Source organism: Gossypium hirsutum, chromosome D13 (genome assembly GCF_007990345.1).
Source record: "Gossypium hirsutum isolate 1008001.06 chromosome D13, Gossypium_hirsutum_v2.1, whole genome shotgun sequence".
In the NCBI taxonomy this organism is placed as follows: Eukaryota; Viridiplantae; Streptophyta; class Magnoliopsida; order Malvales; family Malvaceae; genus Gossypium; species Gossypium hirsutum.
In genome coordinates, this window is record NC_053449.1 from 1,179,180 (window position 1) to 1,193,691 (window position 14,512).

Below are 14,512 nucleotides of genomic sequence, written 5' to 3' on the forward strand. Positions count from 1 at the left end.
AATGCTATACCTATACATTTGGAGCAGATCAATGTGAAATCTATTCAGGATTTGCCATTCATGCTATGCTAAAAACCCTATTCAGTCAACTAGCTGCAGTGCAGTGTGTTTAACTTACTTTTTGTCTTACGCTACAGTATCTAATCTGACTATTATCACTTTTTTTACACTAACCGAAGCTAAATGCACAGCCTATCCAAACTCGGAATTAATAATCTTCACATCCATGCAATTGAAATATAAGAAAGTACTTAAAAGAAATCATGCATCACCTTGAGGGCTTTATAGTAAGCAAATCCAGGGACATTGATAGCCATGGATCTAACTCCATGGTTGAGATCGGTATATTCCTTCTCTAATGCTGCCATTACCTCTTCACTTTCCGAGCTAAGAAAAATGAACATTATGATCCTAAAAGTGAGCATTCGGAGATGAGTCAAGAACTCCATTTCTCCCATTTCGGACCATTTTTCCAAGCTACATACCACATTTTCTTCGATGTACGGGATGTAAACGGACAACGCTTCGTGTCCATTAATGGAAGCCGCTGTCAAGTGGCGGAGACGCTTGTGTTCGTAGTAAGAAATGCCGATGAACGATTTCTTGCCGATGAGTTCCAAGGTGGAAGTAGGCCATCCCGGCTTGAAGGCATCGTCGTCGTTTAATACCCTTTTGCATGTTTCGGGCATGGTAACGATTACACTTGGGTTCCCAAACATGAAGGCCTTGTAGATTCCAGTGTGTCCGAATCTGCATTAATTGTTTTATTTTATTTCTATCAAAAAATTAAAAAAATATATATGTACAAAAAACTCCTTAAAGTATTACACTTTCTTTAAATAAGCCCTAACTTATTACTATAAAACTTACGTGACGACAAAAGTGACTTAAGAAGGCCAGCCTCTATCATTCAATCGAATTAAGAAGCAAATAAAAGATCGATATGGAAATAGAGGTGCGATTGAGTCTAGTTGAACTCGAATACTGATAAGCTGAAGCTTAATTTAATATTTGAAGCTCAATATTATATTTAAACTTGATCGAACATTTATTTTTAAGGTCGAGTCAAATATGATCAAATTACTCAAGTTCAATTAAGTTTATTTATCAATTTTCATACTCGAGTTCAATTAAGATTCGTGAGCTGTTTAGGTTATTACTAAGCTTGAGCTTGATTTGATGATTACTAAATCATGTTTGATTTTTTTACGAGTTAAACTCGTATAGCTTACGAATACATGTATCTTATTTACACCCTTACCTAGAAACGAAGGAACCAATGAAAGAATCGGGATCGTTGGACCTGAAAGCCCGGAGAAAAGACCACATGTTGCCGACGAAAGGCCACCCCAAATCCCCGGGGCGGCAAAGCGTGCCGTTTATCGCCCAACTGGGTTTCGTAAACCGACCAATTTACTCTCCTAAGGACCCATTTTAAACCACCTAATATCGCTAAGACTGCGATCATCATCCACATCGGACCCATCATGTCCATTGCTGGTCTGAGTACTTTACTGCTGCACACTCACTTCTCTCAATGAAATGAAATGGGTCTCGCTACTTAAAAAAAACTCTCAAATCGCTTTAAAAGCAATAGTAAGATGAAGCACTTGGGGAACGTAAGGACAGTGACGTGGAGAAAAGAAAGCAGTTGGTAAATAAATAAAATTTTACTTTTACTGCAAGATTTATATATATATATATAACCACTTTAGTTGAAATGAACTTTTAGTTGACATCATGTTGCAATTAGAAGTTTGATCTTTAGATGTTATTTGCGTCTTTCCTTAATTAAAAAAACATAAAAATTAATATAATTAAATATTTATACTTAGTCATGCGAGTTAAATAAGACAGTAAGGGTTTCTCCTACCTTCATCAATGGTCGAAGGTACGATCCTCTCATTGGGTATGGATCAACTTTAAAACTCATGGCCAGTGTCTACTTTTTAATAAGCCTATATAATGCCGATGATTAGTCACTCGGCTTGCTCTAGTGGATACCTTGGGAAACAAAAAATATATATTTGTATTTATTTAAGGATAAACTACACCCAATGTCACTAAACTATTAATAAATTTATGTTTTAAACACTCAACTTCAAAAGGTTACGAAATGGTCAAATTGTTCAAAAATTTCCATTTAAGTCACTAGGCTATTACAAATGTTGTTGTATGGCGTCATTTGTTCGCGTTGTCTGCATCAATTAGAAGCTCTCTTTCTTCTTCTCTTCTATAGTTCAATTTTTTCATGAAACAACTTTGAACGTCACAAATTTACGAACCAGAACCAAAATCAAAACAACTTTCTTTTTTGATTGTCAACATTGACTGTCAGATGAACTTGGATCTAAGATAAATAGGGGAATAGTGCGCTTTAGCGCACTTGAACCCACATCCTTCTACATTAGCATCAATGCACATATCAATCGAGCTAACACTCAATTAACAAAATTGATATTAATCGTTAATTTAATTGATTAAACAAATATAATGGAGAAGAGTTTTCTAAAACAAACAGGGTGAGCTTGCCGTCTATGTTGGCACTTTGGTTGATTATTTGAGGTTTTTGTCTTTACAATCAACACCAAACCTGCAAACCATATACAATATCTTTTCTTTTGTCTCATCTCTTAACATGTACGGTTTCAAGGTTAATGCATATATATATAATAACTACTAATTTGAATTTTATTATTTTTATGAAATGTTAGTGCAAATTAAAAAGTGATTTAATATGATAAGAGTTTTTGGGTTTCTGTTATTAAATAAAGTATGAACAAAATATGTGTAGAAACATAAGCAACAAATTTCTGATCAATGATTAAGTAATTAGAAATTAAAATTAATATGCAGAAGTTAAATATTAGGATTCTTGTCCTCCAATTTATATATACGTAACTTTTTTGACATATCATCTTCAAAAAAAAGAGAATTTTCTAAAAACACGTATCTGCTAATTTGGAAGATCAAAACCATAAGGCTTGGATATTTCAACATGTCACCAGATTCAAGTATGCTTCTACGTCTAGTTTTATTCTTAATTATCTGATCATATTTGTTCTTTTTAACATAATACATAAAACTACCTATATCCTCTTCCCAACCCATAAATAAGAGGATAATAGCTTCAATGGGCTCGAACCCATGTCTTTTTGTATTGACAATAATGTCTGTGCTAATCGAGTTAAAACTCAATCAACAGTTTGATGATTTAATTACATTGTAATTAGGTTCGATGATTTGGGAAACAAGGATTATACCTTTATGTTTAAGAATTCATGTTTGAGGAAAAATAGGATCAAAGTCGTTATAATTGTTAGTACCTTTTTTGGATTTGGGTTGATATGGAGGGCCTGGAAGAAGATAAGATCTGCAAGAAGTATAAGGGTGGACTATGGGGACTTGAAATTTGATATATAATGAGTTTGTTTTGTTTTGGGTTCAACTAATTTGGGTTGGGCTTGGAAGATATATTTGGGTTTGGGTTTGAGAATAAATATTAGATAAACTGTATTAGTAGTCATTCAATTATTAATTTATTTATGTTTTGGTCACATAATTATAAAAAATTTCAATTTAATCACTAACGGTATTGACATTTGACATCTTAGTCACTTAGACCTTCGTTAAATCATTAAGAAAATACTAACATGACATTTTTATTGACATAATAATAAATTTAGCTCTTCAATGTTTACAGATTCTATCAATTTGGTTCTAATTCTAAAAATTCAACAAATTTAACTCTCAATTTTACACATTCTATCACTTTAGTTCTAATTAAAATTTTCATATGTTAAATCCAATCATTGATGCAATGATAAATGACTTGCATAACTTAAGTTCTTGATGGAACTAAATATCGAATTCGAATTTGGACAAGTCCTTACCCTACCCTAAGTGAACAACAACAAAAACAAACACTTGCATATTGCATACAAGAAATCTTCTTCACAACTTGTGTTCCTATCAATTAACTAGTGTTAGATGCAATGGTAAGGCACATAACATTAAGGTTTTCAAAACAGAAATGATGGTCAAACCGTTCAAACCAACGTTTCCCAGTTCAACAAGTTTGACCGGTTCAATTGAATAAATTATTAAAAAATTAAAATAAATAAATTTAGTTTAACCAGTTTAACTGATTCGCGAGTCAACCAGTTCAATCCCTTTTTTCAGACAGATGTCCTGATTGATTAGCTACTAAACCAGTCTGACCAACTGATCCAATCCAATTCTAAAAACAGTGCATGAGACTCCCACTAATTAGTCTTCATAAACCGAATAAAAAAAAATTCTCCCTATCATAGAATTTGATTGGCGATACTACACAGAATCCATTGTGCATGAAAGAAATTTGCGAAGCATGCATTGATTGAAAACATCATGTAAGGTCCTATATAGCAAACTAATCAACTTCAACTGAGAAATTGGCAGTTTGATCAAATCCAAAATGTACAACTTACAACAAACACAGTGAACAACAGCACTTCTAATGCTTAGGTCAATTCAACGTAGACGGCAAGCCCTTACCTTCGGGTGACTTGGAATATGATATCGAGATCAATTCGGACCTGTATTTTTCGTCCCCATCGGAACCTTTTCTTTCGAACAGCTTTTCACGGTTTGAATTATCGGATGAGAGTTTGGAGGCAGCAGCAACTTTGTCCGGTAACGAGTAAGAGATAGCAATGAGTGACTCCCGTGTCACTTCGTCGGCAGTTCCGTCATTGCCGGGTTTCTTATTATCCATAAAATGAAGATCTGGTAGCCTCTGGTTGAAGCAAAAAAGATAGACTCAACTTCAATGGCAAAAATAGAAGAAAGATAAATTAGATAGGACCAAAATTGGAAGGACTTGTATTAATAAGTGCACAAGGAATGAACAAAATTGAATAGCTGGGTGACAAAAAAGAAATTTACTAATAGTTAATTGACTATTTTGTAATTTTTTTTAGTTGAGTGATAAAAAAACTACTAACTAGGTGACTACTAGTGCAATTTACCCTTTTTTTTTAAGTATAACTTACAATTATACCAACAATTACAATTAGAACTAAAATAAATATGTCAATCAACCCCTGTACATTAAAAACGTTTTGAGATTTAATCCTTCATTAATTCCCTTGCATTGACAAAAAAAAAGTCAATTTAATAAAATTCAACAGTGTTAATGGTTTGATTGAAATTTTTAATTTTCTTTTGAAAACTCAAAGTTTGTCGAGATATTTTAACTTAAAAAATCAGATATTTCAGGGTAATATTTAAAATAATCCTTTTTGTTTTGTTTTTTTGTTTGCTTTGTTTGCATGCATCAGCTAGCCTATGACAGAAAAGAAAAAAAAAGAACCCTCAAAACCCCATAGATAGATCTGGTAATTGAACTCCATAGAAGCCTAAAAACCCAATTTCTGTCTAAAAGCATTCGAATACTATAATCCTTAGAACAGAAAAGAAATCTCAAACAAAACAAAAATGGAAGAAAAGGAAATAAGAGGAGCAAAGAAGTAAAACAAAAAAGTGGGTAAGTAATTAACAACAGAACAGAACAAAGAAGAAAGAAAGTACCAATTGATAGACCGGACGGCGGTGGACTTGGAAGAAGCGAAGATGAAGAGTTTTTTCTTTTTTCTCTCAATGCTCCCTCTGGCTTTCTGTAATTATTTTACCATTATTGTGTGTTTCTATATCGGATGGATCCACTTGTGTTTATATATATTTCTAATTTTTTATACAATTAATATTTTAACAATTCAACCGTAATTTTTTTTGTTGCATTCATGTATATCATGCACGTTAAGTTTTATATAAATAAAATTTACATGCATGGCAAATACAAATATTTTGATAAATTTAATGTTTAAATTTTACATTGTTGTAAATTAGAGATGTTTATGAGTCAGATTTGGGTTGAGCCTAAGCACGATATTAATATACTTTTTAAAATATGGCTTAAAATTTTGTCTAAACCCACCAATATATAGAAAAGTCTAACTTAAGCTCATTTTAGACTTGCCTATATTATTTTTAAATTGTTTTTAAAAGATATTTATATTATATTATTTTAATATTTAATAATTTTATACATTTTTTATTTATTGAAATTTTTTATATAGTCATCTTTGACGTGTTTACATTAGAATAATAGTATAGATTTATTTTTTAATATATTCTAACTTATATAATATATAAAAATAACATAATATAAAGTATTATAAAATTAAAAATAAGTCTTGTCAGGCTAAGCTTGAGCCTTGAATGTTCAAGCCCGAACCTGACAATATCTTAAATGAGCTTTTTTTTTTACTTAAATTCATTTTTCGATCCTAATATTTTTATCTAAGTCTTCCCAAATTTTGTACAGATGAATAACGAATATAAATATATATTATTTTGGATAAGTTCTTATCTTCTTATTACGTTTAACGATTTTTTCTGCTTTTTACGATAATTCAGAAAAAGGGGAAAAAAAACACTTTCTTATCCAAACCTATCAATCTGTTGTTTTCTAGCAGACTAAAAGTCCAAAATTTTCCACCATGAGAAGGTGGAGATTTTCAAAGTTAGAGAGGTCGAATCGGTTAGATATTCAAATTTTTATTCGATTGATTTGTTTGATTTAATTAAATAAATTATTAAAAAATAATGTAATCAGTTTAATCGTTCGATTCAGTTAATTCACAAATTAATTGATCTAATTTTTTATTTCATATTGATATCTTAACTGTTTCAATTCGTTTTTGAAATCGATGATTTGAGTTTCAATTAATTTATATGTTAAAATTAAAATTTATAATTTTTTAACAATAATTTGAATTTTTGGTATAAAATAAGTTTATATGCTAAAATTAAAATTTTTATTTTTTTCATTTTTAATTAGGTAAATTACAAAGTCGTTTTTTTAAATATAGAGAGTGTTTGGTAAACAGAGTTTTGAGTCTTTTTTAATTGATTGAGGCACAAATGGAGGATTGGGTAATCAACCCCTCTAATTGTAGTATTTGATGGATGAAGGTTTGCAAGAGCTTGTTGAGATGGACAACTTCTTTCAACAGTTGATTGGGAATGAGATATATGGCATGACATATCTGACCATATTCGCCACATGCTCTTAAACCTAATAGGAGTGTCAAGATATCAGTAGTCTACATTCTCCCATTTTCACTTTCACTTTCATCTACAGAAGGCAACATTGCCGCGAGAAATTTTCAATCGAGCCCATTCATCCTTGAATATTTATGTACTTTTAATTTATTTTTCAATTTACTCGTGTAAAATAATTTCTTATGCAACTTTATATTAATTGAAATGTACTACTTGACAAATTTATTCAGACTGTAACATAATTATCACTAAGAATATAGTTTACAATTAGATTGATACACTATTAATATTTATCAATATCCACAAGGTTAATATTTGTAAATAAAGAACTTAAGAAATTTGTTTATTTAAATTTTCAAAAAAACTCACTAACTAATTTCCATAATGGATGTTTTAATTCTTTGACAATATTGTTTTATTTCAGTAATTTCACCCAATAAAGATTAAAGTATTATAAACAAATAAATACTTAACAATAAAATGTAACATACCCTTATTTGTCATTTTACACATATCGGCTTTCAGTTATCAACTAAGTTTTACCAAACATTTTTAAATAAACAATTAATAGAATCAGTTCATAGAACCAGTTGAACAAACCAGCCACTACAATCAGCAATCAACTATCAGCCAATTACCAAATAGAGCCATAAATTGTTTTATACCGTGTACACAAGTCTAGTAATATCATTTATTAGTTTTTGAATATATTATTTGTTAATTATTATATTTTAAATTTTTTATCATATTATATGCATAATGTATAAAATGAATAAATTTTATAAATTATAAAACAAAGTACTTATCTCCAAACCTTTAATCATTAAAGTCTAAACCAGGGGTGAAGCAAGAAAATTTTTTAGGGGCCGAAATGAAATTTTAATTTTAATAGTCTATATTTTTTTCATAATTTTAGATGGCGTCAAAGTGCAATTTTACCTTTACTAATTTAAAAGTTTAAAATTTTTTAAAGAGCTAAAACAATAATTTTTCATTTTAGAGGAGCCGGGACCCTTACCAGCCCCTTTAAATTCACCTCTGGTCTAAACCCATTTAAAAACCTAAACTCATCATTCACTAAAAAGCCCCATTCAATATTATCTGCCTTTCACATTTTTTTCTCTTTTGCTTAGCCTCTCTTGAAATCATAGCCTACCAAAATTATATGTACAAGTTAAAAAAATAATAATAATACATATCTAATTGTTAACACTATTAAAATTATTTTATTAAATTTAAATTTATTATAACGTCATTTTTTTGTTACATGATTATCATGTGGGTATTTTGTTTTTTCAAAATAATACATCAACGAATTAAAAAAAGTTAATAGTGTTAACAATAAAACTTAAAATTTGAAGAATAAAATAATTAAATTATTTAAATTTAAAATAAAAAGATTACATTTTAAATGTATAGAAAATATAAGGATTTGAACTAGTGATGCCAACGGGGTAGGGTGGGGTGGGTCGGATTTTTTCTTGCCTCGATACTCTACAATCATGCCCTGACCTCGAGATTAAAACAATTTAACCCACATTAAACCCGGAATTAATGGTATACTCAAACTTTTTTATTTGAAATTGTGGTTAATTAAATTAAAAAATATTTAATGAAAAAAAGACCATGCATGGGATGAATAAGTAGAAAGAAAATATTACATCATAGAAAAAAAAGAATAAAAATGAGAGGGAGACTTGGAAAAAATAAATTAAAAAGAGAGGGAAAGAAACTAGTATGAAATGGGAAGAATTTTTTAACCTAATTAATATTAAGAAATATAAAAAGGTAATTTCATAAATATCTCAGAGCGAGGTAATTTTATGCTAAACCTAATTCTGATCCTTCTCTAAAGCTAACCCGACCCGTCTCACCCCAAAATTTGATTTCAAGAAAAAAAACTCAATCCCATTGGGTCATATTAACTCGGAATTTGAAGAGAGGCAGATGGTAGCGAGAGCATAAGAGGCCAAGCCTCAAAAGTAACTTTTGAAAAAAAATTTAGACCCTTAACAGTGGCGGAGGTTAAGAAACCTAAGGGGGCTATGGCCTCTCAAGGCCTAAAATTTTTCAATTTCCCCCTTTATAGTCCTCGTAAACATAGAAATAGAAGCCTTCAATATTTTTATAGTATTAAAAAAAGTTATTCTTGATAAAAATAAAAAGAAAATCTTCTTAAAGAAGTCAAATTTGAAATATAAAAAATACCATCTCCATTCTTAGCACTCGCATTACTTTCCTCATCTCTTCTTGTAAAAATTAGAATGAGAATTTTTTTTTTACGTAACATATCTAATTTTAGCTCAACTCCCCCAAAATTAACATCCACTTACCTTTAAAATTAAAAAAAATTGTTAACTCCCCTAAAATTGGGATTACTTTTTTTAGAAAACTTAATTAAAATCCTTCAAAATTATTTTAAAGGAATTAGTTAAATCCGAAATTGGAGCTTATTTTAGCTTCTCAATCGATAACCCTAGCTTTGTCATTATAACTTACCGACAAACCATGCTAGCCTTGTGTTGACGATTCTGATTCATCAACTCCAAGGTTTTTTTTCTTATTAAGAAGTACAAATCATATTAGATTGTCACTAATAGCCAATATTATTGGGCCTAAAAACTTAGCCGAAGGAAAAAAAGACGAAGACGAAGAGTAGGCCAAATCTAAGTTGGTCCAAATCATAAATTTTCTCATACCACAAAATAAGATACATACAGATCTTATATCAGATTTGCTTTTGACTAAGTGATCACTTGCTCTTTAGGCTGACGTAATTCTAAAAATGTGATCACCAAACATTTGGATGTGTGCTTAGTCACGTTTCCCACATTCTTTTACTTTAACTTCAGGCATAAGCATCACCAAATCTATGAAAATATCTCTATGCCTGAAGTTAGTCACTTTTAGAATCGGATTTCATCGATTAGATTCAGAATTAATTTATCCATCGATTCAAAATAAGGTAAAAAATTGATATGAGACCAGTTAAATCGAGTTAAAAATTAATTAAACCGGTAATTAAACTGGGTGAATTAGATTTTATAATTTTTTAAATAATTTATTTTATTTGAACCGATTGGACCGAAAATTGATGACCAAATTAGTTTGATCATCGGTCCGATTCCAAAAACATCAACTTTTGTTCACATGCTTTTTCAAATTTTAAAATGTTAGTCCCAACCCGAATAGTTGTAATTAAACCTGCTAGGTCAAATTATGCTATTGATCTTCTAAGTTGTAGATTTAGTCCTTGTTTTCTAATTTGATAATTTATAATCCCTGTATTTTTCGAATTTTGAAAATTTAGTTCTAGCTCTAATGATAGTCATTAGATCTATTAACTAAAATAATATAACTTTTCTATGAATATTATATGAAAATAGCAAGTTAACACGGTATTACAGATGTGATAATACATTTCTCACATAAAATTTTAGAAGTACCAACTATTATTCGGCCAAAACTAAAATTTCAAAAATATGGAGATTATAATTGCCCAAAAGTATAAGGACTAAATTAGCATGTTATGCATAGTATAAGGACTAAAAATATAATTTGACTTACTCATCATCATCATCTTCTACTATACTCACCATTATAATTTGTTTGATTGAGTTGGTGTTAACTATTAACTGGATCTCAATTTAGTTGTAAAATTATCAAAAACCCATTTCTTTACAAAGTAACAAATATTTATTTTGAATGTATTTATGTTTTTAAAACCGAATCAGTGGTTGAACCGATCAGGTCATCGGTTTGATTAAAAAATCATTAAAAATTCAAAAACAATCTGATTCAACCGATTTCTGAACCGTTCTTGGTTTAACTAGTTCAAAGCTATTCTCCATATTAGTATCATAATTGATTCTCGATCTAACCAATTCAATCCAATTCAGACATCCTTAAATGAAAATCATGAATTCCATACTCAAAACATCGTAATATTTATCATCTAAATTTTACTATTTTAACTAAAACCACATTTAAAATTGGATGAAAATAATAAGCCGTGACGCAATTGAATGCATGGTGTTGATTTTCAGGTACAAATATCCTATCCTCATCTTGCAAATGTTAAATTCACCTGCCTTTGCTTGCCTATGCTGGATTTAACCCAAAAGTCTAAACAAATCCTACTTTGACATTTTATTATTGGTTGCCCAATAAATCACTCTGTTTAGGCAAATGATGACTCTACTTTAAGTGATTCGCCATGCATTTTCATCCATTTATTTATTACATTAATTTTTTAATACTTATAATAATTGATTTTGTTATAAATTGTGACATTTTTTTTATATTAAAAAAACATTAAAATGTACCACAATTTTTCTATTTTTTTTAAATTGAGAGTTTAGTTTTTATTTTTATTTCATGAAATTTAGAGTTTTTATTTTTCATATTTCAAAAATTAGGTTAGATTATTAATACGGCTAAATTTAAGTTAATTACAAAGTCAATTTTTAATTACATGGTTATTAAATTTGTATTTTTTTTATTTCAAAAATATCGTAGCAATAAATTTAATAAAATATTTAATAGCGTTAACAACAGACCCGTTCTTGATATTTTTGGGACCCTAAGCTAAACAATAAATTGGGCCCCTTTCAAAAGAAGTTATAAAATATAATACAATAAAAGCTGAAAAGCTTTTAGGGCCCTAAGAGATGAAGTATTTATGGTGAAAAATTAAAAGCCCTAGGTATTTAATTAATTTATTTTTGTCTAATTTTTTTTCACATTAAAAGCTAAAAAAATTGAGCCCTTCTAACTTGGGCTTTGGGCAACTACACTCTCAAACAATCTCTAGAGCTGAGCCTAGTTAACAGTTGTTCCTGAAATTTGAAATCTGAAAAATAAAGTGAGTAAATTCCATCCGAAAAACCTTATATTAAGCTAATAAAAGTCTCATACATATTCCATCCCCAAAAACATCTTCTCTTATAATAATAATAATAATAAACTACGTAAATAACTTAAACACCACTAATTACATTTAGATGAAGAAGACATCATGGGTTTATATATAATAGTATTTATTAACTAGCTACGTAAAGGTCAAATTTATCACTTAAAGGATAAGGTTGGTTTTTATATGTACAATTTTAACTTAAAATTCAGAAAACATGCTTCTTTTTTATTGCTATTCATTGAACGAGAAAGATATAGGATACAAGTTAAGCTAAATTAAGTAACTCAATATATAAGAAGAAAGATCATGTTCTGTTTTATTATTACGAAACTCCATGTTTATTTTACGGTTCATGAAATTTAATTTTTTGAAGTTTATCGTGATCTGATCTTTTAGTAATGCTATCTTCAAAATTTGAATATGAGCTCTTTATTTGACAGTGTAATGTGTTTTACTATCGTACTTAATATTTGTTGGTATGATATAATTGAATTGATTATCTATATGAATTCCTACAAGTCTTATTTGTCCATAAATTAAGCTTCCCAAATAGGGATATCAATGGACTGGGACGAGGGTGGATTTGGCTAAATTCATCATTGCTCCACAATTAGCATATTTTACTCTACCATCCGTCTCGATCTACTATAGAAGTATAATATTAAAAACCACTACTACCTCCATGGATGTTCGATGCATCCATCCTTGTCCCACTCCATATTTGCTTTGTTTCAATTTAATTTTTTTCGTTGCTTATCTTTAATATTTTCAATATTTTTATAGTTAATATTTAAACATAAAATATATTAATTTTGTATAATACATTATTACATTTTTTCCATTTTAATAGTTATATATATACAAGGATAAAATGATAATTTTATATAGTGGAACGAAGCAGGTCAGGATAAGCAATTACCATAACCATTTCATACTACTTTCCAAAAGAAAAATTTCCATCCCACTCCATATCCACTTTTCGAAAAAAAAAATCTACTTCATTCGAAACTGATCGATTTGAAATCCATAGTGAACTTGAGCTGTAAGTTTATTGGTTAAAGTGAATTTATTCTTACCTATACCTATAGTATAGTTCAATCTATAAGTTCGCCTATAAAATAGTGTAATGTGTGAGTTTGAACTCGTAATGCATAAAAAAGAAAAAAAGAAAAAAAATGTTAGGCTCAATAGGTTGGGCTTGTGTAGCGACGTAAAAATTTTAGCTTAGCTTAGCTTGGTCGCTAATTGTGACGATTTATTGAAAAAAAATTTGAAATTTGACGTTTGATTTTTGAAATAAACAGGGAGTCGCCACCGATCCTTTTTCCTAGGTGTGATCGGACACCTATTAGATCTCTTATTAAAACAAATAAAAGGCTAAGTTTAGGTCTACGTTAAAATTCAGAGAAAATTTAGGGTTCGGGAGTCGGTTACGCGCGAGGAAGGTATTAGCACCCTCGCGACGCCCAAAATTGGTATCTTATTAAACACATGTTGTCTTGATTTTCAAAAATACGAATTCAATTTGACATTTAAGTGTGATCCGATTGAAGGAAATGAGAAGTTGCAAGTTTTTTGTTTTTTAGAAGGACGTCCCGTTTTTAACACGAGCCGATTAATTTTACCCAACATAGCGATGAAATCGATGACTTAATGTTAAAATTGGTACATTGCCTTATTCTTAAAATTAAAATGTAAAAACTTTTTAAAATGATAGTAAAAAAAATCCAAGAATATTATTGTCAAAAAATGCGAACAATGATGAGAATAATAAAATATATAAAATATAAAATATTAAAATATCAAAATATTAGAATAATAATAATTAATATTGACAAATAAAAATAAAATAGAAATAAAAAAATGTACATAATATATATTAGAAATAATAATGATGTTAAAAAAATACTATTAATAATACTACATCAATATGTACATATATAAAAAATAAATACATGATAATATTAAAAATATGTACATAATATAGTGTTAAAAATACATACATAATATAGTTAAGATATATACATAAGATAACATGTAGAAAAAAAATATATATAAATAATATAATATTAAAGATATATAAATAAAATAGTATAAAATATATATATATACGTAATATAAAATTTAAAATATACCTAATATATTAAAAGAATATATATAATATAATATTAAGAAATATAATAATAACAAAAAAATAGAGGGAGAGGGTGGGTGATTTTCGGCCACAAGGCCAGCCATCGTCCGGTCGCCGGACCGCCGCCGGCGCCACCGTACACGGCAGCCGGACCTCAAAAAAACTTTTTCGGTAAAAACGGGTAAGCTTCCTCCTTTTATTTTTTACTTTCGTATAAAAGAAACAAAATAAGATTGAAAGGAAAACAATAAGTAAACAAAGAACTTAAAATGAGAATAGACAAAGAAACCTCTTTTGCTTTGATTTTTGATTAATCTCCAAAAAAAACTAGCTTCTCCAAAAACTAGCCTTCACAA

At 29.2% G+C, this 14,512-nt stretch overlaps 1 long non-coding RNA gene and 1 pseudogene across 2 annotated transcripts; both read right to left on the reverse strand.

Moving 5' to 3' along the window:
- On the reverse strand, nucleotides 1–1,727 carry LOC107918682 (ent-kaurenoic acid oxidase 1-like; annotated as a pseudogene).
- A 2,561-nt stretch (nucleotides 1,728–4,288) lies between these two features.
- LOC107918704 (uncharacterized) lies at nucleotides 4,289–5,904 on the reverse strand. 2 transcript variants are annotated; one of them, XR_001690210.2, is made up of 2 exons: nucleotides 5,572–5,904; nucleotides 4,289–4,777 (listed from the first exon to the last, which is right to left on the reverse strand). It is a non-coding gene; the product is annotated as an uncharacterized lncRNA (long non-coding RNA). The 2 variants fall into 2 exon arrangements; XR_001690209.2 differs by having other exon boundaries at nucleotides 4,289–4,805; nucleotides 5,572–5,785.
- Nucleotides 5,905–14,512: the final 8,608 nt, after the last annotated feature.